The sequence below is a fragment of the Rattus norvegicus genome, chromosome 18 (assembly GCF_036323735.1).
Source record: "Rattus norvegicus strain BN/NHsdMcwi chromosome 18, GRCr8, whole genome shotgun sequence".
Lineage (NCBI taxonomy): Eukaryota > Metazoa > Chordata > Mammalia > Rodentia > Muridae > Rattus > Rattus norvegicus.
The window spans coordinates 74,642,056-74,670,046 of NC_086036.1; the positions used below are offsets into that span (position 1 = coordinate 74,642,056).

The window sequence follows — 27,991 nt, forward strand, 5'->3', positions numbered from 1 at the left end:
CATTTTTAAAGAGCCACAGTCTCTCTCTTGGCATACATTCAGGGTGTGTCTTTGTCTCTCTAAACTCAGAATGAGAGCTGGAGAAAGATGAAGGAAGGTTCCAGCTTTTCACCAGGGAGAGAAGAAAAAATCCACTCAGATTCCCAAGAAGAAATAGTCTGTTCTCTTGTTTCTCCATTCCTTCTGAACGCAGCTCTCCATTTGGCTCCCTCTCCAAGTCACTACAATACTGTGATCAAGAAGCCTATCAGCCATCTAAGACTGTCCCTTCAAGGGGGATCTCCCTGCCTTAAAGCACCACAGTCTCTAAAGTTTCCACTGAAAAAGGAGTGCATTGTACTCTCCTCCTCTCTGTTCCTGTCCCATTCTTCTCTTGGCAGGGCATTAAGTGAAAGGGCACACCCTCGGCACCAGGGTAGACAGGATGATCACATCCCCCACAGATTCCTTGGCTGACAACAGACCCTGTCTGGGAAACAGTTTAGGATCAAGACATGGGTCATTCTGAAAATCGAAGCCGAGGGGTTTTTAGTTCGGACCCGACATTGGAAAAATTAAATTTCAGGGTGTCTGTCCTTGGACCCCAGTTTCACTCAAGTTTCCCAGAAAATTCAACCCAGGGACAGAGATGCTGATGTGTAGGACAGGGACAGAGATGCTGATGTGTACCATGAATATGTAGATGGGTAGATACAGAAGTAGGCAAGCAAAGGGACAGAGTACAGATGGCTCTGGGGAGAATAAAGGATCATTGACAAACGTCCTCAAAGACATTGTCCTTTCCTTAAATGAGCCCTCTAGCCAACCTTCCTTCCTTCCAAACCTTTGTTCTTCTTTGCCATATTGTAGGAAATGGAGTTTTTTCCTCTCTTTTCTATGAAATGCCACTGGATCCTTACTTTAGCTGTAGAAGGGGGAAGCTCAATCATGTTTTACTAATGATTTCATGTACAGAAAACCTAGAGTGACTTATGTTCAGACAATGTCCCAGCAAGCCAAGACAACTATCCAATTACATACCTGTCTGAGGTTACTAGAGGTGGACTGGGCCCACTCTCTCCTTTGAAAAGAAAAATGTAGTTCAGACAGACTGAATGGCATAACCAATGAAAGCATGTAGTATATTTTACATATGTATTTTAAGATTGATATTTTCCTCAAAACTTAAGTTTTAGATGCTCAGAAATCTGTGGGTGGAAGGCTGGGATACAGAAAGAATCAAGAAGAACAGAAGGTTTGCTAGGACTCAAGAGAAAGAAAAAGGCCCCCGGAGCAGACTCTGAAACAATGAGCCACTAAGGACTTCATATCCACAAGCACGGCAGGCAGAAAGGCAAACACAGAACAAGAAGCAGGCCATTGAGCCAACTGGTTACTCGTCATAGGTATGATAAATGACATGGTGTTGGCAGAAAGCATGAAGCACAATGATGAAAACTTGAGATTAATTTTAGGGACATTTAAGCTCTTTGCATCCTGCTTTTCCACTAACTGCATGACATTCTTCCCACTGGCTGCATTCACAGAGCATTGGAGCACCCCAAGTGGTCATCGCATTTCCATCCGCCTATTCAAGAACAGGAATCTAAGAGAGAGCTAGAGAGAGGAGATCCTATTTATTCTGTTTCTTCCCCTGCCTCAAATAACTCACTGCTAAAAAGACACCCCTCAAAAATCTGGTCTACACCTCTGAATGTCAGAGAAAGGGAGTGAGATGGCTTCTTCACTGTTTTACAAATAAGATTGTATGCAGATAACTACTTAACATGCTAAGTGAGTTCGAAATCCCATTGAGGCAGAAGTCAAATCCACAGCCAAGGTAAGTGTAAGCAACCTTCTAAATAAACGTGTATTAATTCTAACTACCAAGGCACTTGGTATGCACAGAGCAGAGTCCAAGGAAGGCCCCCTCTCAACCTAAAATGCAAGTTATACAATTATGCTTGAGATCCTACTCAGATATGCCCTTTTACTGAATCCTCTCAGCCTCATGGAATTGCAATGGTTAAACCTGTTGCCTCTGACATCATCAGTGTTAGATCCAGACTCTTGGCTCTACACTGACAAGGGTTTCTAGTAACAACCACTGTATATAACTGTAAGCAGACCAGGTCTTTGTTTCTTGTATTTGTCTCTTGTTATGTTTTAAATGATGTGGGATGTGGTTCTAATGTGTACAGGTGAGGTCTCCTACAAAGTCTTCTGATTTTCTCTAGAGATGTAACCAAAAGAGTTTTTCCAATTTTTGCTTTAAGATTTCACGGGCAACCTTGAAAAGATGCACTCTTGGCTTTATAGTACTGTGCCTACATATCTGAATGCTGTGGCTTATCTGAAGCCATTAAGAGGATGAGTCTTGCTTGTGTTATTTGGACCTGCTAAAGTTGTTCTCTCTGTCTGAAGTTTAGCAAGACACACACTTGAGCAAGCACAGCTCACGTTCCAAGAAAGAGCTAAAGAAACACAACATCTAGGCAACATGGTCTTAGTTCTATATACACTCATGATGCCCATTTTAAACTTATGCGTGCAATTCTTGCCAAGTCATTGTTCCTTGGAACGAGAAAATTGAATTTCATGGGGGTCAATGTGGGTGGTATTCTGCAGAAAGTTTACTAGAAATTTTTGCTATAAACTGGTGACATGGAGGCTAATTATTGTCATTTTCTAAGCATTTTAGTAAAAACATGTTTAAGAGGCTTAGATCATTTCTGGGGCTCATTATCCATAGATAGCAGAATGTCACAGTCCGGCCTGACTAACACACATTCCTTTTCAGTACATCATAATTCCCTCTCAAAACCCGGGACCGCTGGGAACATATATTGTGGGAGGTTTTATCATGTTCTCCATGATGCTTCTCACATTGTGTAATGGACCATGTAGAAGAAGACTTTTAGAGCAATGCCTTAAGGGATTCTAGATTATAGAGTTTTCCTGTGGACTGAGCAATGTTTGAGAAAAGGGCCATCCCTGGCCATGACTCCCTATTCCATCCATAACGGCATAATGTATTACAAGTATTTGTCATGTTTTGATTTGAACATTTATAAAAAAAAATTACAACTTGAAAACACATGCCTTAAGAAGAAAAGCCTTTATACAGACTTTACCTGAGAAAATAATTTAGCCAGTCCACCACATAGAAGACTCTGATGCGGTCATCTCTGTCAAGAAGCATGTATCCACACCTTGTTTCCGAACATCCTTTGATGTCTGCCGTGAGCCACTAACAGGAAAAATGCTCACCCTTCCTTCAGTACTTGGCAGACAGGGAAGCCCTCTTTGTTCATTCTGAGGTTCCAAAACCCCACGTTTTAAAGTGTATTTCCCATCCCAGGGAGAGAAGGAGCCAAAGATGAGTTACATCTGCAGGGGCAAACCGGGCTTTGCGTCTTTCATATCAACAAAATTAAGAAATCATATGATAAGCGTCGCCTGGCACTTTGCAATGTTCGTACAACACTCACAGAGGAACTCTGACATCTCACACATGCTAAGCAAAGCCACGTGCTTGGGGACACCCATCCTTACCTCCTTCTTATCGATTACTAAATTTTTGCTTAAAACTGACAAAATAGTTTGCTTGTGTGGCTCCAAGCACGTATCGATGCTTCTAAGCCACCATTTCCTTTGTAAATTGATATATTCTAATACTTGAGAACATGTAAGATAACCCAAAGCACCAGTGAGAGGACCTCGGTCTGGAAGCAAATGTTTTTCACTCAGTATGATCGTTTGGCAGAGGATCTGAATTCCTAGAGTCAAATCTGAAGCAATCAATCACGCTTACAGGTAGGTATGTAAAAAAGATGAAGTTAAGGCAAGGTCAGGAACAGTGGGACCTTGTAGTTTACAAGTAATTTCACATTTATAAGCCTCGGATAAAATGGGAAAATCACTGGCAGAAACCTACCAGGAATTCTGTAACAACTCTTAACAGCCTAGTCTGGAGTCATCCAAGCACCACTCAGGAATCTTGTCAAGAGGTGTCCCCACCTCCTTCCCAAGCCTGGGAGGCAGCCCTAACCACTATCAATGGAGGCATTAGATTTCAAACCATTGTAGCCTAACATAGTAGGCATGGGAGGCAATGGCTCTGCCTGGTGAACTTACCCTCAATATGTTCTTTTGAACTTGGATTGCGTTTGCCCCTAAAGAACTATGTTCCTGAGTATAGCGGATACGAGAATCACTGAGGCCTGGCATCCACCACTGTAAATATTGTTCATGATTACAGGCATCTTTCCTTCCTGGCCAAGATCAATCCTCCTCTTTGTACAACCCTATTTATCTAGCCTCCCACTTCATTTTCTTCTTCCCTCCCTCTCTCCCTCCCTCCCTCCTCTCCTGTCTCCTTCACTTCCTCTCCTTCTTCCCTTTTTTCCTCTCCCCTCTCCTTCCCTCCCTCCTCTTATCCCTCCCGAACTCTCCTTGCCTTCTTCTAGCCCTCTCCATCTCATTCCCCTTGAGCAAACGAGGTTGGGAATCCCTATAAATTTCCAAAGGCTAATGGCATTAAGTCTTCGCGAAAACTTCATAAAGTGGTACTATAATTATACTGTTTTACAAAGGAGAAAACAGAAACCTAGCAACACTGAATCACTTATTCAAAGGCACGCAGTTGTAAATGACAGATCTATAGAGTACACTCAACTCCATTTACAGTCGGAAATTACGTTCATTTGCAGTCATTCTTTGTGGTAGCATGGCCAGCAATCTCAACGCAGTCGTGGGTCACTGCATCCCACTTAGGAAAGCCTTAATCTTTTAGAGACACCTACCAAGATAAACAGTAGATAGGCATTTCCAAAACAAATAAAAAAAGAAATAGGAAGAAAAAAAAAGGAAACAACCCAACTGGAAGATGTGGGGTAAAGTATTTACTGGACAAACAGAATCTAACTTTAGATTTCTAGTACCCATGTCAAAAGCCGAGCATGAAAAGAAACTCCTGTAACCTGAGCACTTGGAGGAAGAGGCAGGGAGATTCTGGGACTAACTGTCCGTTCAGTCTAGTCAATAAGAGAGTCCCAGGCACTGGGACAGACATTGAGTAAACAAACAAACAAATAAGGAGAGCTTTGAAGGAAGATAAACCTGATGTCAGTTTCTGGCCCCCACATACATCTTTACTTGCTCTCCACACGACCCCACAAAAATACTTAAGTTAAAGTAGTAGTCATTTATTGTGGGAAGGAAATATCTCATCTCTTAAAAAGCCGACAGCGTTATAATCACTTTTTAACCACAGAGGGAAATGGCAAACACGCTCTACATTCAGACCTTAGCACTTCTGTGAAGATTGCTAAATATTCCAAGATCTGTGTGTTGCGTAAGTAGCCAGAACAATTTTATTCCTAAAAGCATGAAGGATCTGTACAAAAGAAGGCAAGAAGTTCAGGGAAAACACAGTAACTTTCGTCAAAGAGAGAGAAGGAAAGTAGGGTCTTCTGCTTTGGAAGGACTAACCGTCTATGACAAATTATCTATCTATCTATCTATCTATCTATCTATCTATCTATCTATCTATCTATCTACCTATCTATCTATCGTATGTGTGAGGGTGTGAGTTTGAGAGAGGGTGTGAAATAATGAACAGGTGGAGGTCACATGATACCTAACTTCTGGGAGTCTGCTATCCTTCCCCTATAGGTTATGAGAACCAACCCCAAGTATCAGGATTACATGAAAATTACTTTACCATCTAGACATATTGCAAGTCCCTAAAACTTTAAAAGGACAATCTTCATCTACCAAACACCTTTGCTTAGGGGTTCCTTTTCTTTTAATGCATCCATCCATCCATCCATCCATCCATCCATCCATCCATCCATCCACACATCCATTCATTCAATTTCATGCATTAGAACAATGTCTTTTGATCATACCAACACCAATTTCCTTCTTCAATTTCTCTCAGAATCTGCGCCATAACCCATTTTACTTTATATCCTTTTCTCTTAAGCTATTGAGTCTGGTCAATGCTGTTCACATGTGCATGAGTCCACATTACACTGGAGAGTGGGCAACCTACCTCAGGCACTGGTCTGAAGAAGACTGAATCCCCCTACTCTAGTACTTTGTAAACTGCCAACTGCCAGCACTCCTTAGCTAGGGGAGGGGTTTTATGAGACCCTCCCATGTCTTGATAGAAATTTTGAGTGGCTCGATCTTATTTTGTAGTCAGCCACATCCACCACCAGTACAGTGACCCCGTTATTTCCCAGAGACACTTTCCTGCACTCCTTCCCAATTTCTGGCTCTTAGAATATTTCTATTCTCTCTTCTACAATGTTCCCCAGGCCACATGGGGATAGAGTGTAATCTGGTTGTTCAATCTAAGGATGCAAACTCCACAGTTACCAATTTCCTGAACTAGGACCTTGTATTGATCATCATTCACAGCAATAGAAGCTTGTCTGATGAGGGTCGAGAGTTGCACCTAACTTCTGTCTGTCTGTCTGACTGACCATCTGTCTGTCTGTCTATCTATCATCAATGTACTACACACAGATAAGTACTTAGAACAAATATTCGTGCAACCAAACTACTACCCCTTCCTCAGAAGGCCTTGCTCTTGAACTAAACACGTAAGGATCATAAATCCGGGGAACCAGATTGAAAATTCTTTAAGGATCCAGACACTTGGCTGTTTTCCAAACAGGTTTGTTCTCAGTGGAGAAATTTTGCAAACTCTGATGCCGTTCCAAAAGGCATTCTCAGTAGATTTAGCAAACAAAATGTCCTTGGAAAATAGGGATAAACTTTAAGCATGGTGACCCTGAGGCAGGCGTAACACCTTAGAACACACAGGTACATTGTATCTCGCTAAAGCTATGCCTTTTTGATATTTCATGGGAACTTCTGGAAACAGCTGGCTCACCAGCAACTTCTCTTGGCTGGGATATGGAGAATATGTGTGCATTTGTGTCTCACACGATGTGGTCTCAATGAACCAAAGTTTGCTCAAAACGCTCTATGATTTTGCTTGCAAGAGCTCGGTGATCATCTCACCAAGCTATGGAGAATTGGGGCTCTAGACTCACTTCGATGACTCAGTTATATTGCACTGTGTCTCTTTCAACTTCTAACTCCATTAAGGTACCCTGTTTTCTTATCACAGGAATTAATGTGTGCTTGGCTTCTACTCCATCCCTCTTCTAAATGGGTGTCCTCAGAATTGCTGACTGATTTCCTTAGAAGGTACTCGTCTACTCATTGCCCACTAAGATGATGAACAATGGAAATGAAGCCTCACCGGGGCTGGAAGATACTGCTAACTTGGTTTGACTTCTAGTAATTAAATACCTCGATCCTTTCAGTGTCTCACAAGCACAGAGATGACAACAGTGACAGTGTTGATGCATGTTTTAGCAGTCACACTGGACAATTCACTTATGACTCTGGGAAACTTGCTTTTTTTGCTGACCCTTAAGACACTCCTTTCCCACCAAAGAAACACTGCAAGGTGTCCTTTGGTACACTGTATCGCCACAATAAAGAATTCTGCAAGGTCCACATGCTCTGAAAGCCTCTGAATTTGATGAGCATCCTGGACGCTCACACAGAACACTTACAGACTTCATACCCACTCTCGGTTATTAAAGGTGGGGATCACCTAGAGCCTAGCTGGTACTTAAGGGCAGCATATTATATACACTGTGGCAGTGAACTAGCGAGGCTTTAGGCATACACAGCTCAGGAGACAGCAAATCCTGTGTGGCTGGAAGGAGGCCTGCCTGTATCACTTACTGTTCTTTCAGAGATGGAGGTCTATGTTTTCTTTCTGTATTTCTTGCTACTTCAAGCCTTGTTTGGGGAAGCATTCACCCACAACCAGTGATGCCATAATCACTCTGAAGCGGCTCCTGGAGTCATCACTGGCTCTATTTCCCTTCCACCAGGCAAGGAACTCGAGAGTACACACAGCCTTGAGGAAAACAAAAACTTTTTTCCAAAACAAGTGTGAGCACCCACAGCCTGAGGGGCATGGGATTCATTGGTGTGTGTGTGTGTGTGTGTGTGTGTGTGTGTGTGTGTGTGTGTGTTTTAAGATAGAGGGATGTTAGAAATGACAAGGTACATCTGAGTATATGCACCTACTCACCTTTGCTATCTCTAAAAGAAGAGACAATGTGAGTGTCAATACTGACCATTCTCTTTGGTTTTCCCTACAGCATCGCTCAACCTCCTGGAACACTGGGTAAGCCAATCCTAAGTCACAGAAACTTACCTGGAAGGCTATCTTCTTAGTAAGTTCTGTCCCTTTAATGTACTGGATGCAAAATAGCAAGCATGCTTGATAATCAAGTCACAAAGTTTATTGTCCTATTTCAAGGTATTAAAGTGTCTTTGTTATAACAAGAACGGTAGAATATGAGGTTGATTAAAATAGCTCTACTTTATAGACCTATAAAGATTCCTACAGTGGCGTCTTTTAATGACTCAGCACATGAAAAACATGAAGAACTGGGAACCATCCCACTTATTTGACAATGAAAGTATGTATCAAAATAAAAAAAAACAAATAAAAAACCATAAAATAGCAGTGACAGCAGCAACAACAACAACAGAAACCAACTCTTAGTTGCTTGCCCTGAACAGAACTCTGGTTTCAAAGTGTGCACAGAGTGGAAGGTCTAGGTCACAGCCCTCCCCACAGTGCAGGAATCCCCTTCTCTAAGCTCTCTGACAGACAGAGACCCAGCTTGAGTACTTCCTCTAAGTGTTGCTACTGGCATAGTAATCATCTTTAAAAGTTCCACCTTTATTCAGGTGAAATCCCCGCCCCCACCACTTAGTTCCAAGGAACAGGAGCCTTAGTTCCAGTCACCCTTTATGGGCCTATTGTCTTCCTGTGAAGTGGGATGTGAACCCCATTTTACCTAAGAAACAGAGAGGCTGAGGGCTGAGATAGCCATTCTTGGCCTCAGGATTGGGTTCAGAAATTCCCCGCAACCCCCAGGAGATTCCACTCCTCTCCTCTAACCCTGCTCTGAAGTCCTGCCTACAACTGTTCATCATTATTGTCTGGTCCTCCCAAAGGTGTCCAGCCATAGATGCCATCTCTGTATAGCCCAGGCAGAATTTTCTAGGTTTCTTCAATTGTTGCTCCATGCTTCAAAGCGTCCTTAGATCACAGAAGCTTTCTTTAAAATGTGACTCCCCAAACTGAGCAGAGTACCAGTGAGAAAAAACAAGTACTCCTAACAGTTACATGTTAAAAAAGTATACAAAAATTGGTTCTTGGTGCCGACCAGTGACTCATTGCTAGGAGCATTTGCAAGTGAAGATGTGTGAACAGAAGAGTATATTGTGGGACCCTCTGTGACACACTACAGCTTCCATTGTGCAATCCTTTCTATATTTTGCTTGATTTTCGTTTGTTTTACTTTATTTTGTGTGGGAGGTTGCAAGGGTGGAGGGCAGATACACTGGGACAGGGAAATGAGTGGGACTGCCTGATGTGCAGGATGTAAAATTCACAAAGAATCAATAGGAATTTGGGGGAAAAAGTATTGGTTCTTGGCATTGGGATGAGAGTGGGCAGCACAGATATGAGACATTTATCTATTTCCACAGTGGAAGTGCTTCCAGTTACAACTACCAATCTGAAGTCACCCATTGTAGAGAAGGGAAGAGATGTACCCAACTGACTCTTGCCATTGGCCCAGGGATGGCTTCACTACAGTACTGTCATGGTCAGTATCTGATGTGCCTATGATCCATTCAACTCCAGCCACTTAGAGGGAGACTGCACTGTGCCATAGCAACACATGAGGTGATCACTGTTCAGCTTTGTGGCCTCCCCATCCCCACCTGCATTCGAAACTCACAATCCTCTAAATTCTGATACTGGGAGTGGCGGGGGGGGGGGTCTGTGGCCAATAAAGAGGGTCTAAGTCACAGTTCTGCTGTGGTTTTCAGTGGTGAGCATAGCATAAAACTAACTTACCTCTGGGCTCAGGGGAAGGTAGGCAGGAAGAAACTAGTAATAGTGGTCCTTCTGCAGAAGCTCTCATTAGAAACTTAGTGGGGAATTCCCCACTGATCTCTAAACTCTTTAAACACGAATTACCCCAAGGTCAAATTTATTAGTAGATCTACCAGGCCAATAGAACTCTGAGCTTTGCTGCCGAATCCCTCTCATCTCTGGTGCCTCCCTTAAGTCTTGTGATTCAGCCAAGGCAGCTGCTTATATCCCAACCAAACCCCGCGTGGTTCACTGTGCATACAAAAATAGACACATGAGGCACTCGGTACTGTCATGGGCCTATCATTAGAACCTAGATGCACTCAGGTTATTCTCCAGTGAGGAGAAAGGGAAGACAGTAGATGGCAAATATGTGGCCTAAGCCACTAGGAGTACCTAAAGGACTCTTCCTTCTCAGAAATGGTTTTTACCTGTCTGAGAGTCAGCGTGCCTATTTCTTCAAGAGGATGCTAAAATACTGGCTCTCACAGGACTGGGAGATGAAGTAAAATAGTAGGGGATAATGAATGTGCCCTGTACTCACTACCCTGGTGTCCTCATTAGGGACACTTATCTTTTTGGTCTCTATTAAACAAAATGCCAAATGGCTGCAAAGAAGCAAGGTCATGGGTAGGAAGGAGTCACCAATCTCTGTGTGTGAATTTCTCTGCTCTGAACACGGCTTTAAGATCTATCTCTGCCAATCAGCCATTGTGAAATCAAGAAAGCTTGTCTCATGGAAACATGGAAGGAGTGGTTGGGGGGAAGACTGGCCAACTTTCAAAGATCATCATGCTCTTGAGCCAGAAGCGCACATAGAATTTAGTAGAGAGTACCAGAGCCTCTTAGTCAGAGCCCAGGCATTTTGCCTCAGTCCCAGCTATGTCTCTCAGCAGTGTGTGTCATTTGGAGGAGTCCCTAGAGAAAGATGGATAGGATCTTGGAGAAACTGATAGTTATGACCTCCTGGCTTATATTTCTACATCATATTGTTGAGTGGGATTGAAGCAAAGCAACTCTATTCAGCTGCTGTCCTGTTTAATCCAAACTTAATCTAAAGTGAGTAGCATGGATGCCTCAGTCCTAAGGTGGTTGTGTGCATGATCCAAGCCCATGCCTCCAAGAATAGCCTACACCTAGGGAGACCTAGAAGCTCATGAACCAGACATGAGACAGGCAGCCAACCACAGCTGGAAGGAGAGTTGGCCCTCTGAGCAGATTTCCAGAACAAGTCTTGTATCCTGTATGTGAAAATTCATATTCTGAGAGAGGAGGACCCTTGGGAAAATCGTGAAATTTCTTTTCTTCATTGACTGACATTCTCAGTCCAGGGAGGAGCTGGCAGCTGGAGGGACTGACTGAGTGCAAACTAGATTCATTCAGTGTTAGAAGCATCAAAGGGTCCTAGACATGTCTTACAGACAAGGATATTTAGATTCAGAAAAGAAGAACATCATATGATGACCATCACTTGTATGTGGACAAAGGAAAGGAAGGGAGGGAAATGAAGAAATATTAGTATGGGAGAGAGGCGAGGACAAAGGGAGCTACCTGAAATGAGAAACAGCTGTCAAGAGATTGACACTTTATAAACCCTTCCCTCATAGCTCTCCACTAGCTTTCTGAGTCACATCTCCCTCAAATAGCAAGACCCCACCCTCGATCTCATCCTGTGTTTATACATTTTGACAGAGTAGACTTTGATACCTCACTTCTCTCTGTCAATCTGATTATGGACATAATTATGGTCCCAACAAAGACATAACTCTCTCAAAAGCTTTGCCAGACTCTTCCTTCTCTGAATGTTTCTGCTGTTGTTTCTGTCCATTTAATTTGGCCCTCGGCATCCATACTTTTCTACCATCTCTAATGATATTAGAGTAAATCCATTAATTCATCCTGGGTGATGGCTATGATGGTCATGATACTATGATGATGATGATGGTGGTGGTGAGGAGATGACAAAGATAATGAAGCTTAGGAGTCTTTCACGAGCTAGCTGACCTATCTTACACTGCACGTCACTCTCTGTTCAGTCATGGTGACAAGAGTTCTCTAAAGGAAGGCAGAAGTTGCTTGAGTTTGCATCAGCTTTTGAGACCTAACGTGGCCTTCAATACAGCACATATGTAGCAAATGACTGCTGACTATAGAATGAAAACACAAAGATTTTGGAATGAAATTATACTGTGATTTGCTTTTGAGATGACCAGTGGTGCTGCACAGATGTGCTCATTTTTATCAAAACCTCTCACCCATTCTCAAAGGACCACAGAGGGGAACAGAACTGGAGAGTAGGGTAAATTGTCAAAAGGAAAAAAAAAATGCCAAGACACCTACTATAATGTTCTCAGGAGCACAGAAGAGGGAGGAACCTCACACCGTCTCCTGTTCCCAGAATGGCATGACAGTTTTTAATAGCGATTTACAGATACAGGAAGATTTCAGATCTCATCTGCGTGGCACCTCGCACCAATAATCGGTTGTGCTGAGGAACAGGAATCAACTCGAAGGATTTGGGAGTTTAGAAGTATTTGCAAGAGGACCTGCTGTGGACGAGCTAGTCTTTCTCAGGTCAAATGGTATTGGAAGGTAATGCCAAGTTCTCATTACTTAACCAAGTAGGCTAAAGTAATCATGGACTTTGTAAAAGCTCTCACAAGTACCAGTCCTATGCCGGAGTCTCAAGTGTGGTTTACAACAATCTCTCAGAGTCAGGATGGCGAGATGCTATTGAAGAGAAAGAATCTGGGCTGAGGGGGAACTTGCTGGACACTCTGTAGAGTGAGTAACGGCATCATGCTCCTCTGCTCTGATGCTGTGTGCTCTTCCCTGGGACCTTTACCTTGTACAGCTTAGTCACACATCAGATAGCTTTTAACCCAAGCCTCCTCCACCTAGCACAGGCCAAACAACTGCAGCACCACAGTGTCGTGTCGCCTCACTTCTTCACACGTGGGTATCCCACACTGGCCTAACTCACACTGCCCAAAGAAACGTTCTGGCATTTTAACACCAAATTCCCTCCTTGAAAGACTAGAGACTTGAAAAGTGAAGGTAAATCACCTGCTGTGGAGATCTAGGCTCTTCATTTGCAGGCCTAGGGTTAAACCTCAGGTATCACTCCTGGTTCAGCACTTTTAGTACTGGATTCTTAAATGTGGGAGTCTATCAGAGGCTGTGATATAGGTGAATGGTGTATTCTGTCTTTCCAGCATTGGCCTTATATGGAAAATACTCCACAAAAATCCTCAGAAATACTTTGCAGACAGAGCATGCTGTTGTATCCTTGTTGCTTTGCGTAGCTACAGGGTTAGAGACTTGGAATGACTGCAGGAGCTTGAGGAAAACAAGAGGGCCTTCTCTTCCTTGACTTTGAGGATTCACAGTTTCACTTTAATTTGAAAAGGACAGTAAGTGGACAAAAATTGACAAGGACATTGGCTATTCTTTAGTAACATGTGAGCCAACAGGATTTCAATATGACTATAGACAGCTGCCCAAGCCCAATGTGACCTCTGACCCTATCCTTGGAGAAGTGTAATTCTCTCTATGCCTCTGTCTGTCCATAGGGAGTTTAGAAACCAGAGCTGTCAGGATAATCAGAAGGTTTCCTAGTGAACATCCTTAAATAAGCAGAGAATATGCATTGTCAGAAATGAATTCTGTAACTCCTCTCCTCGATTTCATTATGTTGGTATTTCTAAGTCATCTCCTCAGGAAGAAACGGGACAACTGGAGACCCCAAACCTGATACATATACAAATACACTTCCTTTCCATTAGAAATGCTGTGGGAAATTTGAGTAGATTGAGATTAGAGACATTCTGCTTTTGTGACTTCTAGCCTATGTTATGTGTATCCATGTCTCTTCTAGACACATGAATTCAAATGATCAGCTGTATTCTGTATAAGCGAAAGCAGATTCACGCCCAAACCCCTATGTGGTTTTTGTCTTTATAAATACTCCTACAGAGAGGGCACTCCTACATGCTAATCTGTTTACATCACCCATAACTCTAATCTGACCAATGGCTTCTCACCATCTAACATAATACTTACAATCATTTCTGAGGACTGAAGGCCACCTTGAAGTGGCTGAACTCCACTCTCTACACTGATCCTGCCTAACCTTGGATCACTGCCCATTTTGCTCCAGGCATAATAGTTTCTTTGATGCCATTTTAACACAGTCATATCATTTATCTATGTTACTGAATCACTTGTTATTTTACAGACAGACAGATAGACAGACACGCACACACACACTCACACACACACACACACACACACACATACAAGGATAGTGAGATGAACACAGACACTGTTAAATAATTGTAATTTAACGTTTTATGATATGGGCCAACCTTAGGAAATTCTAGGCATTGTTAGAGTGAATACCATGATAGGCACTAAATGCCTTTGTGTTCTGCCTGCACTGCTCTTTGCTGAGATGTCTGGGTCTTTTTCCTTAACCATGTGTGACAGGGCATACAGGTCAAGTCTCCCCTTGCTAGACTCTTCACATGATTATATGACTCTATGACTCTCTCTCTCCCTTTACCTCTCCCTCACCTCCTGAACCATATTTATCCTTTATACAACATAATCTCTAACTTAGCATTTCATAATTTGTAGACTCTTCCTGTTCTTTCTTTCAAACCTGTGCCATATCACTTGAATACAAATCTCAGAAACACAGGGTTTTTTTTTTTTATATGTTATACGATGGTATGCCAAAATAGACATTATTGGACTCATAATGGAACTAATGGACAATCAATACATGAGTATGTGCCCCACATTCAATAAGGTTGTTTAATGGCATGTGAAATATGTTGAAATGTTTGTATAAAGTCACCCACATACTTCCTCACAAAATTTCTGACCAATCTGCACTTGATGGTCCTATTCTTTTTGAGAGTTCTGTCTTCTTGACTCTAGACTCCTCAGCCCACTCTAGCAGATACAGAGCAGAGGACAAAGACACATATAACAAATCTCCATGTCACACAGAACTGTGTAAAGTACATCAGATAAGCAAAGTCTCTCTCAGAGGCTTCAATCTGAGAGTAGCTTCTTTGCAATCAGGAGGCCTGGGAAGCAGAGGAGCAAGTTCTACAGACCCTACACATAGCAAATGAATTGGCTTTAAACAATGTCTTTCCAGTTATTAAAGCATTATACCCATCCCTCCTCTCCTTTCCCACAGTGGCACAGATATAATATTACTATAATCTCTATCCAATATCCACTTAACTTGGTCCTCATGTCTTCATTTATCTCCTGTCTGGTCATGAAACTGAGTTCCTTTGATTTATCATGATTACTCGTGCCACGATGGAGCTTTCTGGAAAGAGCAGCACCTTTCAAGAGCTCACACTTTGGCATCACAGGGAAAACCTCTCTGGCAGTTGGAGTATCAGCAACCTCTCTGTAAAAGTCACTCAACTGATTTATTTCAATAAAGTGATACCAGAAAAGACTTACAGTGTTATATTTATAAAGTATTGCTAAAAAGCTAATTAGAGAAGTTAGGGCTGATTGGTATCCTGGGAGTGGTCATGGTAATCACCTGGCATCTTGAGAGATTCTAGTAGAACGAAGACTTGGCCATTCAACATTTCTCTAGCTCTCAGTGCTTACTTAATAATGGGCAGAGCACATGACTACTTCTATCTCAAGGTTCTGCCCACCAAAAAAGCCCCACAAAAACCTTATTGTGCTTATCACTTTAGGCTATATATTTCATTTTTTCCAATTAAAAATTTAGAGCAGAATATATTTGAATCAATTCATATAAAACGTCCAGTAGAGGCAGAAAAAAAAAGAAGCAGATTGGTAGAAAGCTGAGGCTGGAGGGGGGTGGGGTAAGGAAAGGGTTCGTTTTTATGAATGGAAACTTCTCTTCAGTTAGATAGTTGCAAAGTTTTCAATACTTAAACAAACAAACCAAAAACTCACAAAGGTCTTGAGAGATGCAACACAATTAAAAGGCCAGGTCAGCCTTGCAAAATTTCAATTCTGATTACTGATATGGAGACTCACAACTGTCATTACCTCGACCTCCATGTGATCCAACATCCGCTTGTGCCATCCATGGGCACCACGTACGTACACAAATGGGACACAAATATGCATGCTGACATAAATAATAGGATAAATAAAATAAGATATAAAAGAGAGAAACCATCGAAATGCACACTTAGAACAGTAGACAACAATGCCAGCAAATAAAAAGTCGCTACACAGAACAGGTTAGTTTTTTTTTTTAAGTTATTGTCCAGTTGGTTCCTATAGAAATGCAAGCATTACAGGCCACTGCCTATGCTGTTACCCACCAGACCTTGACAGGAAGATTCTATGGCTAAAGACGTTGTATTCTCTAGTCACAAAGCATGGAGAAACCAAGCCAGCACTGACTTGGAAGCATCATCACCACTGGCTAGCTTTCAGAGTGGTAAAAAATGTTATACATGCTCTCAGAGGAGAAACCTAGTTCTTAGTTTCTTATCTGGTTGCTATCTCTGATGACTATCCTGGTAAATTATAGCCACTAGTATAATCGTGGTATGAACTTCATGGGAGTAACCAACCACTTTCCAATCGGATTTAAGGCCTACTTCACAAATTGAAACTTCTACTTGGCACCACTGCTGGGGTCAAAAACCAGCAAGAAGGGCAATAGACTTCAGGGAAGAATTAATTACTATCACTCTGTTAAATGGACATATTAGACCAACTCCTAGTGTTATACGGACATAGTCTTAAACCAACTCCTAATGACTTGCTGCTCCACCCAAAGACTCATACATCTCTAATCCTCATCAGAGAAGCTTCTTCTTACAGTAGATGGCAATTAACTCCAAGGGCCATGATTGGTCAAGGCACAGAGAAAAGAGACAGTGTAGAACTCAATGCTACCTTTATATCATCATACCTCCTCCCAAAGGCTCCGAGGTAATCATGTAAGAAAGGGTGGGATGATTTTAAGAATGACCACAGGACATATATGAACCCACAGCAAGCAAAATCCCAGCATGGAGCAGAAAAAAATGGACATGAAATCTCACTCTGTCATTTGATAGCTCCTGGGAGAAAGCCAGTTGGTTTTCTATAAGACGATGAACTCTCGTAGGTCTACCATCTTAAGGGCAAGCTCCGTATCATGGAGTATTTGGATAAAGAATATTAGACTTAATGGGTTGAGACAGACTGGTTGATGGGGGAAGGAGGGAGGGAGAGATAAAGAGACAGACAGACAGGCAGACACTAAACTTGGGTAGGTACCAAGATGGAGATTGGACTGGGAAGAACAGAATAGGGCAGATAAATATGATCAAAAAACATTGTACACAATTCTCGAATAACTAATAAAACTACTGTAAACAATACTAATACTTTAAAATGATGCTATAGTAATATTACATTTTGATAAGGGAATAAAGTTGGAGCCTTGCCTTTTGAGACTTCAACATGTGATTGAGGAGAAAGAATAGCCCATGTTGAGAAGGACCACACTTCAGCATAAATCACCTCTTGAATTTTCTGAGTCGAGGTGGTTAATTGCAGCTTATTAAGGGTTCATGTCTAGGCAGCAGGTGCAAATGCAGTTTCTATAAACCTTGTTTATGAAGATCCTGATTTCTTTTTGGAGTCCCCAGGCTTACTCTGTGCTAGGCACTAGGTACTCAAGTTTTTCAAGAAGTTGAACCTGACCGTTCCCTTCTTTATAGGCAGAAGCACTGTTCCCAGCCACAGGTCTTGTACTCTGAAGCTCTTGAGTGAATTTCTCCATGTTTGCCTTTGCAAGGAGGTTTTCCCCTTGAGTGTGGAATCCATGGTAATTAATTAGAACTGGGCTCACTGGAGAATTTCAGTATCAGAAAACAGCACTTGTGTGGACTGCCAGTGCCTGGAACGAGCACTGAAGAGAGCAAGGAGCCAATCACACAGCGAAGGTGTCCCCAGAGCAATGGGGCAGAGACCGCTATGACTGTAACAGTTCTGAGTATGGAGAAATGGGCCCTCTCCACGGGAGCCCAGTGCCATGGGGACACTTAGAAGCAGTCTTCTTCCAACCCTAGAGTCTGGTGCAAACCATTAGGGAAGTTAGTCACTGAGACACCAGAGACCAACTACTGAAGGGCATCAAGGAGAATATCTGGATGCCCTGAGTGTGCACATCTTTTCACTGCCATGCCAGTTAATGAGATGAAGTGCAAAGCTTCCTCCTTTCTGATTACTTCTCCATGTGAATGCCTGTAATCAGGCTGCTCTTAAGGAGCTTGGGGTAATAATGAGACTGTCAATGACTTCTAGTGGTGGCCTTTGGAAAGAACAGGGTCCAGAGAGGCTACTCAATTATAGCAACTCAACTAAGTCTCTCCTACTCTGGGCTTTAAAGCAAACTGCAGGGCTAAGGAGATAGCTTAGTGGGTAAACTGTTTGCTGGGTAAGCCTGAGGAGATGATTTCTATGCTCAAAAGCCATAGAGAGCCTTTACTGTAGCACAGGATATGCAATGCCATTCCAGTGTTGTTATTGCAAGGTGATTGGCACACACAGAGGAATCCCTTGGGGGAGATCACAGAGAAGTTAGCCTTAAGTATACAGAAGTGAGCAACAAAGGGACTCTTTTTCAAGGTAGAGATAAAGACGACACCCAGGGTTGTTGCTTCACCTTCATACCTGGGCCGTAGCATAAGTGTCCCTATCTTCACAGGCAGGAATGAGCAGAAACAAACAAACCTATGAGCAGATATCAAGCGCGCACACACACACACACACACACACACACACACACACACACACAACACATGCACACAAGAAAATGGAATATCTATTTTTTTTCTCTAAACATTCTAGTCGAGCAATCTGGCCACACTGCAGAGAAAAAGAGAACAGCCTACTGAAACCTTTCCACATTGTCCAGAAAAGAGCAATTATTCTTAAGACACATTGTCAAATTTTATCTGTCACTGATTCCTTCTGAGTCAGTCCAGCAACAGCCTTTCCCCAGTTCATGTGTACTAGCCTTCTTGGGGAGAGTAGAAGGCTGCATGGGTCCAATGAAGCCCCCTTGGCCATCAAGTCCTTCCAGCAATGTCTCCCTGAGAATTCTGATTCCCACCAAGTGATAACCTGTGGATTAACTGTAGCCCATACAGCCTTGATGAATTCTTGATGTGGTCTTTGTCCTAAGCTGCCCTCCTGCTGGATGCTGATGGCTTACAGGAAAGACTCTCTCCCTTATAGCTGGGTGTACAGAGGACTTCAGGAGCACAGTGGACCCAAACCCTAGCTCTAACATTTTAATCATTTGATGGGCCTGGAAAACTTCTCTTAGAAGCTGTTTTATCTTGCTCTGCAATGATTAGATTCTGATTAAACAACACTGTGCTCGGAATGCCTCCGGGGTTACAGTGCATTTCATGGCAACAGTAGGAAACAGAAAGTGTTTCTAGCTCACGACATGATGGTGTAGCAGAAGCGATGTAGTTTTTCTTTTGACTGGAGATGTATGTGGGAGCACACTCACCTGTGGACATGTGTGAAAGAGGGGCAGGGAGACAGAAACAGGAGGGGAAATGAAAAGGAGAGAAGGGGGGAATTTGGTTCAGAAACAACATATCAAGGGCAAGGATCACTCAGAGTTCTGACAGCTGATATTCCTGGCAGCCCCTTGACAAGCTATAAATAATAATACCACACAGCTCCTGATAGTTAACACACCCCTCTTGTACCCTAAAGCAAAGAGTTTTAATTAACCTCCGATTTACTTAAAGGAGAAAATGAAACTCCTTGTCCCAGATAATTCTGGTATGAAGCAAGACGTGACAAGCACCACCCACATTGCACCCCAGCAATACAATCAATCAATCAATCAATCAATCAATCAATCAGTAATAAGAAAAATGTAGCCTTTGGGGAAAGGATAAACAAAAGTCTGTGTCAGAGATGAAAGCATCTTGTGAACGTAAAAGTTCCACGGATCAAGATGGGTTCTTTATCTGCAAGGGAGGGAGAGCATGTTCTCAGTCTGCCAGGGAGACACTCTGATGAAGGTACCCAGGGAGGATGCGCGATCTCAATCCCAGACTCCTGGATAACCGTCAGTGAAGATGTACTGACTTAGGCTAGTCTCCGGTGGTTTACTATGAGGATGAGCAAAGGACCACCCCTTTCCACCAGCCTACTGGTTCCACCTACCTGGCCATGAAAGGCATTATCTCTGACTGGAGAGATGCTTAGTCCAGAGAAAGTCCCCTAGGGGAGGCACAGGGCCTCTAGGGGTATGGCACAGAGGTCTGTGGGTGGATACACAGAGTATGACAGCTTCTCAAACCAGACTTTAAAAACCAGAGTACAGTAGCTAACCTCACTCTATCTGCCTGAATGAAATACTCTATCGTTCTGAGACATAGCTTTTAGTGTCTGTAAATAGGAGCTACATGAATCCACTGTCCTGAGCTATTGGGACGTCGGGCTATTCATCCTACTATAACTGGAAGCCAAATGTCTATAATTCTGTCGGGTATGGGTGTGAGAGAAATTCTATTCTAAACCAGTGGCAGATTGCAGGGAAAATATGCCCAGGTAGCAAAACCAAGAGATATCTATGGGGCAAACATGACCACCACACTCCTGATATGAGGGTCTGAAGAAGATATTGTCATGTGGGCCTCCATTTTTCACACTAGATGGCTGAGAGACCAGTCGTCTCATCTGTGTCCTGGTCATGTTCCTCATATGTACACATTACCTCTCCATCACTAACTGACACATGAGATGGCTGTAGGCTGAGTCATCCTATCACAGCTAGCTTCCTGCTGACCAGCTGAATGATTCTGATTTCCTGCCTCATAGAAAGAAACATCAGGATCTGTCAAGTCCTCCAGGGTCTCCACCAGCCCACAGTTCACTGAGCACTCTAACAGCTCCCATTGGTTTTAATTAAATAGCCAATGGGTAACTGTGGGGAAGATTGGGAACACAATGTGATCTTTATTCAGAGGGGACAAATTAGTAACCCCCTAACTACTAATGTCCATTCAGAACTGGAGAAATGGCTCTGTTTTACTTTCTTCTCAGCTTCTCTCCATGCTCCTCCAAAATCAGTGTTCTTGCTAACAGTTGATTGGAAACAATTTGACTTCCGGAACCTGCAGCCTGTGTTCAGACCATCCAATGAAGTCTCAGGTATGCCAACCATCACTGGGAGATACTGGTGGCAAAGGCCCCCGGGGGTAGCCCTTGGATTCAACAACAGGGTTGAACCTGCTCTATGGAGGTCAACAACTATCCCCAGAGAGCTGTGTGGTGAGGACAAAGCTACGACAGGGCTTCCTGTCCAATAAAAATCGACAATCTACAGTAATTTGGTTGTGATTTAACAATGCTTTTAAAGGAGGAAGAAAATGGGCCATAAAGTATGTGACCTCTTCACTCCCGTGTGAGTCCCCTGACCCTCTCTCTGAGCTGATGTCCTTTAAATACCCCAGCCATGTCAGGAAAGGGCTCCAGGAGCAAGCATGTGAGCCTGCTTCCCTCATCAGAAGCACCCTCCCTCTTCCTCATCACTTCCTCAGACCTTTCACCTTCCTGGCTTCTCTCCCCTTTTCCTTCCTTTTGCCCCCTTTCAGTGCTTGCTTCTTTCTTGAACAGTGAGAGTTGAATGGTAATGCAAATCTCCCTTTCCTTAAGATCCCTGGCCAGGGAGGCAGTGTCACCCATATTTATGAGCTCTAAATGGCTTTTATCAAAGTGAGGTCACACTAAATCACACTCAAGCTGTCATAAATACAAATGACTCGGCATAGGTGGCAACAAGCCTTCGGGGGAAATTATGAGGCGTGCTGTTGCAGTTATGGGATATCACACAGGGAGCGTGCGTATATTTCCGCTAGCAAGGTGATCTGATCCTTCAGGGGACACTAATAAGTAAAAACAGAAAACCAAGCCAAGGTGAACCACAGAAGGATGCTCCCATGCTTATCTAATAAGAGACCCTTCTCAGGGTGCTGAGGAACCAACCCGTTCTTAGGAGGGGAGTAATTGATGAGACCCTAAATATTTTATCAGGATTTCCTTACTTAGAATCAATCAATTAATGATGAGATTAGTTGACAGGCACTGCACTAGCAGACAGGAAATTTGTAGCTTTAGCATGACATGTAGTTACATGGCATTGGCCAAGTGTGATTTTAATGTGTATACAAATACTCATAAAAAGGAGGAGAATCCCAGTTCCCTAGTGTAAGCAAGCTTTCATGTTTCCTCAAGTTGAAGAGACAGTGGCAGAAGTAAGAAGAAGTCCCAAGACTAGGTCAGAAAGGCATCATGGCTTCCCCTGTGAATCATACCCTCTAAGAAAATGCAGTTGTCATGCTTTAAGAGCTCGGCCAGACATGGAGAGAAGTACAGGCAACAAACTGGAGCTTCTTTCCAAAAGCCAGTATGGGAATGAGTACCTTCAACCTCTAAAATGGTCCTTCTATTCCATCAAGACATCAAAGGATTATAGCCTACAAAACCGTGAGCCTACGAGCCACATCAATCTGTCTAGGCTGGCCTAGATTCTTGCCCTCAATATCTCAGAAGTTATGACTTAGAATTATAAAGCACTAAGTTTGGTATATAGTAATAAAAAGCTAAAACAGATAAATTAACTGAATCCCCAGGTACCCATTTCTTTCTTTGTGTATCAAGGGTGAGCTAATCGTAGATTCCCAAGCCTGGTTACATACAAGACTCCTATTACTTAGTGCTTCTGACCTATTTTTGACCAATTGGAAGTGAGTTTCTGTGCATGGTGGGGCCCCAGAACCGACAATTTTAGAACCTGTTCTGGGTAAACTTGGGTCCTGTGTTTGCCTCCAGATTTGAGTACAATGGAACTCAGTGCATTTTATGATCTAAAATACTTTTGTTTGTTGTGAGGAACTTGCTGTGTAGACAATATGGTCTGGCCTGAACTCATCATGTAGCCCTGGTTATACTTAACTTCTCATTTCTTCTAACTTCTCTTTCTGAGTGTTGGGGCTATAAGCCTGGCTACTCTGGCCTAAATACTTCATCCAATTTGACAAGTCCCTTGCCAGGTGTGTGAAATAGGAACACGGGGTTGGAGGGACTTTTTCATCTCATCTCTTCCCCTGCTTCTCCATCTCTGTGCTAATTCCAGATGACTAGACACTATCCAGAAGAACCAAGACAAAAGATCAGTGGTGGTTTGAATACGCTTGGCCCTTGGGAAGTGCTACTATGAGGAGGTGTGGCCTTGTTGGAGGAAGGTGTGTCACTGTGTAGGGCTTTGGTAGGCTCCTTTGCTTAAGCAATAGATAGCAATCACCAATTGTGAGCTGTCCTTCATTCATCCATCTCTTTGTTCATCGTTATGTGTGCTTGCCGTTCATGGGTATTAAAATTTGTATAGGAAAGAAATGATTATTGCCTATTTTTTAAAATGCATTGTGTGTGTGTGTGTGTGTGTGTGTGTGTGTGTGTGTGTGTGTGTGCGTGTGTACTTGCCATAAAGTGTATGTGGAGTATGTGACAGTCAGATGACAACTTGTAGGTATCTATACTTTCCTTCTACCATGAGGATTCTGAACACTGAATTCAGGTCATCGGGGCCAGCAGCAAGTACCCTTACAGGGTGTTCTATCTTATAGATATTTATATTTTAAGTTCAAGTCTTTGATTACCTACATAAACCTCTTTGAGCCTCTACACGTGTCATGACCTTAGGTACGTTGGTATCCATAATACTGGACCTTTGCTTCCGTCTTGATATCACTTCTAGAGCCGAAAATTTATCCTTATAGAAATGGCCCTGGACTCCCAAGGGGCTATGTCCCTAACGACTGGGTCATGCTCTAGGGCTCTCCATCCTCTACCAATAACTGCGGTCCTAGAAAATGCGCAAGAAGTCAATGTTGGCTGATGGACAGTCCAAAAGCATCAGCATCAGGACCTCCCGAAGCCACTTCCATAACTGCACATTGGTCTGTTCATTGCCTAAGGATAATGGAAGGGCATAGAAGGGGTACAATTGACAATCTCAACAGAAAGAATGCTCTCTCCCCAACCTGGATGCCCAACCAGGGAGCCCTGCCTCGATGAGGCGTTCACATGTATGAGCTGCCTGACCCTGTGTTCTCCAGTCTCCAATCAGCTGCCATTTTCTCTGTATTTTGGAATACTTGGCTCCTTCAGGGGAGGCACTAAAGGCAGGAATTTTGTTTTTCACTTCCTTCTTTTTTCTTTTTTTGAAGGTATAAGGTATTAAGAGAATCATTCACTGCTGAGAAGTCCCATCACGGTCTCATCCCTCAAATCGACAGTGGAGCGTGCAGCCGCTGCCTGAGAGAGAGCCCGGTTATTAGTTTTAAAGAGCTTATTTCATTCTCTTAAAAATGGGATCAGTTCATCTTCGTCTCATCTGTCTCCGTGTAGCTCCTACATGCCATAGCAATTGTCAGCTCTGGACTTCCCAGTATTAAGGTGCAGTGTGTGTCGTGTCCAGTCTGCTCAACTGTGCCTGTTTTCTACAGCAGCGAACAATAAGACTTAGAGCACGGATAATTAGTGGGGTTCAGTTACTCATTTGCATTCAATGAGGGAGGGAGGGAGGGAGGGAGAGAGAGAGAGAGAGAGAGAGAGAGAGAGAGAGAGAGAGATCCTATCCAGCCCACTCTACACTTCATCAGCTGCATGAGTAAACAGCCACAACTTAGAAGCCTTTTGTTCGAAGTAACAGTAACCAAGACCCTGGAGTGAATCCCCCCACCGAAGGACGCTCTCTCAAGAACTACCTATTTGACCATGTTACTTATAGGTTAGTGCAGCCGGGAATGCCTATCAATATCTAGGTACGATGCCCGTTAAGATGCTGGCTTGCAGTTCCCAGACTTTTTTGCATTTGTTACAAATGAAAGCAAGGGCTGAGCTGAAGTATTGGGTGAAAGGATATGTAGAACTTTCTACGATTGAGACATATTGAAGCCTTCCTTTGGCATCAATGGGATGGCGCTGCCCAGCCTCTGAGCTAAGTGGGGTACAATGTTGCATGTTAGTAGGCAGAGATAAGCAGTCAGATCATTCACATAGATAAGAACAGATAGTTCACTGTGAAACTGAATGCACCTGGCTGTCAAATACATCTCTCTGATATGTGAGGGAGGGACAAAAGAGATGGAGTATATTTGAGATTACGGTAGGTAGAACCTGGATGGCCCATTGAAAGTGGACCATTTTCATAACAAAAGGGAGAAATTGGGCCCACTGGGCATGATCCATCAGGAGCAGAGAAGCAATACAAGAAATAAAGAAGAATTCTAGAAGGTGCACATAGGTTGTGCAAGAGCATGGTGCGCCTGGAGAAAGAAGTGAGCTCCCACATTTTTCAATGTATACCCATGATCTTGGCCCAGGTAATCTGAAATGACAGATAATCAAAACATCACTTAGTATGTGTCTGTGTCTTCGAATCAATGTGGATGGGTCAGAGGACGTTGGACTTGTACCATTCTCCGTGAAATAACACAATACCACTAAAAGCCTAAATCAGGAGGAGCAGGACAGCTGTCACAACTGATCTTCGGGATGTATAGTCCTCCATTCCTGCCTCGGGAAAGGAATGGTATCATCAGCAGAGTGATAGAAAATAGTCGCAGTAGACACGCTTGCCCTGACCGCATAGCAATGCAAGGAAGGCAATTAACAGAGGCCTGTGGACAAAAGGGACATCCATTCATTTCTGTAGCCAACATGTAACCTCATATTCATAACCAAACAAGTGGGCTTGGATAAGAATAGATTCATATGGGGTGTTTTCATCACAGTGTTTATAATTTATCAGAAAAACCATTGTGTCCTGGTGCACTGCCTGGGGAAAGCTTCACTTCTCCCAAACAGCTGCCATGGCAAGTCCTCAGAGAAACAGTTCCACAATTGTCAGGATTCTTCAGCATGATCTACACATGAGAAGAGGTAGAGGAGGAATTCTAAGACACAAAGAAGTCCCTACACACAGCATTCAATAATTTAGCAGAGTCTCATAGGGCAGAGGGCACATGGGTCTCTTTCCTTCCACCATTGAAAGGATAGGACAGCATTTTGTAGCAGGAATGCTGAAACTGATGTGTGCTAGATGATCTTAAAAATTTATCAGTCCTCAATCCCTGCCTCAGGAAATGGGAGGAATAACCAGCAGGCTGATGTATATACCTGCATTACACCATGGGGTGGGAAGGTATGACTTTCTTTTAACAGATGGAGAACAGGGAGCGGTGGTAAAAGTGAAATCATACTGAACTATATTTATAAAGTACTGATAGGTAATTCAGTGTGTGTTTGTGTGTGTGTGTGTGTGTGTGTGTGTGTGTGTGTGTGTGTGTAAATGTTCTGTGACAAAAGGAATGGGAAATGTGTAAAGTATGTAAGGATCATTTCACATGGGAAGAGTCCATTCATGAAGATTGACAGTTGCAGATTAGTGGCAGAGTGCAAGCCTAGTAGGCATCAAGCCCCGTCTTCCATACTTACTTCCTCAATACACCAAAGAAAGAAGAGGAATCAGAAAAGGATTTGGGGGGAGGGAGGAAGTGTCCTGTCAAAGGGCTCATATTGGAAAGTTCATACAAAATTGGTTGGGCTATTTTGAAAGTTTGGGGCAACAACCAGCTAGGTTGGACCAGTTGGAGAAAACATCATGCTAGAGGTGAAACCCTGGGAGTATCCTGTCCCTAATTGTACTTGTCTCCTTCTCTGCCCCTCTTCTAACTTGCCAGCATGGTGCAAGCTGCTCCTGATATTTTCCCTGCTATAATGGACAGCACTAAAACACGTTTTTCCCTATAAGGTGCCTATGTCAGTCATTTGAGTGACAGGACTGAGAAAGGCCCGGCACAGGAAGAAAAAGATACTTGGAAGGATGCTTTGAAAAGACTAGGACATAGTTGTTGTAATGGGAGTCACCATTGTGCTTAATCCATATTCCACATGGTAGTTTACAGGACAACACACCCTATGCCCTCTGCCTGCCAGAGCACAACAAAAGGCCTTTGCTCCATTCCATGCACACCCACCCCAGAATGAGAATTTCTTCCCGGTGCAAGAGGACTGGAACCTTCATTATTATACAGACACACGCTATGAGCTCTGCCTTCAGGTTTTGCTTTAAAAACGCTACACTTCTAGGAACATTGATGCATTTCACCAGTTCATACCGAGAACAGGTTGCCAAGCACATACTGGCTTGACCTGGAAGTCCCAGCTTCGTTCTGGCTTGGCATTTGGAATGTGGTAAATAAACTACTTGGCCCTCAGGAGTCTCAGCAGCTTCTCATGGGAAAGACACATGGAGCAGGGGGACAAAGTCTCTCTACTTGGGTGAGATTCCTTGTTGTGTTAGATATGGGGTTGGCAGATAAGAGAGAGGGCAACCAGTTGAATTTGAATTTCAACTACACAGTGCTTTCTGAAATATGTATTCATGCGCCAAAGAAGCATTTGGGGGAGTCCTAGATTTTCCTCTTAGCAGACTTTAGTATATGTGCTGCTGAAGCGAGCACTCTTAGCAGACTTTAAATTGAATCTTGATCAGACTGGATTTTCCACTGACAGGGAAGATTCTAGGACAGGCATTGGGCAGCAAATAGATAAAACACAGAATAAAACGAAGAACAAAAGGAACAAGAGCTAAAGTGTCCTTGCGCATGTCCAGCACAGCACTTCCTCCTTTGCGGCCCCAGAGAGCTGGTGTGACACTGGCTTCAGTGAAACGGACATCAGAAAAGAACCTCTACAAGATGTAGACACTGCCAGGGTCCGTCCAAAGCAGGTGAGCCCTAGGGAAGGCTGTCCGAATTAACACTTCTCTGCCTTGGGTCTGCCTTCTGCTGCCTCTGCCAAGGCAAGGACCTTCTCATATTACAACCTTTATTGCCTTCCTCTTCTCTCTACATGCTCCAGTGGGCCCTCCTGGCTTCTCTGTAGAATACAAGGACT

General features: G+C 43.2%; 1 protein-coding gene and 1 long non-coding RNA gene across 8 annotated transcripts in view; one reads left to right on the forward strand and one right to left on the reverse strand.

The window, feature by feature from the left end:
• Setbp1 (SET binding protein 1) overlaps positions 1-27,991 on the reverse strand; it is a 361,840-nt gene that overhangs the window by 176,440 nt on the left and 157,409 nt on the right. The gene's annotated exons all lie outside the window — the stretch shown is intronic.
• Positions 27,705-27,991, forward strand: part of LOC120098108 (uncharacterized) — a 29,657-nt gene continuing 29,370 nt past the window's right edge. For 3 of the 5 annotated variants that reach the window (XR_005496082.2, XR_005496084.2, XR_005496083.2), the window contains exon 1: positions 27,716-27,824. This is a non-coding gene — a long non-coding RNA (uncharacterized LOC120098108). Of the gene's footprint in view, positions 27,825-27,991 lie in introns of all 5 variants that reach the window. The other 2 variants (XR_005496086.2, XR_005496085.2) reach the window with 1 other exon arrangement.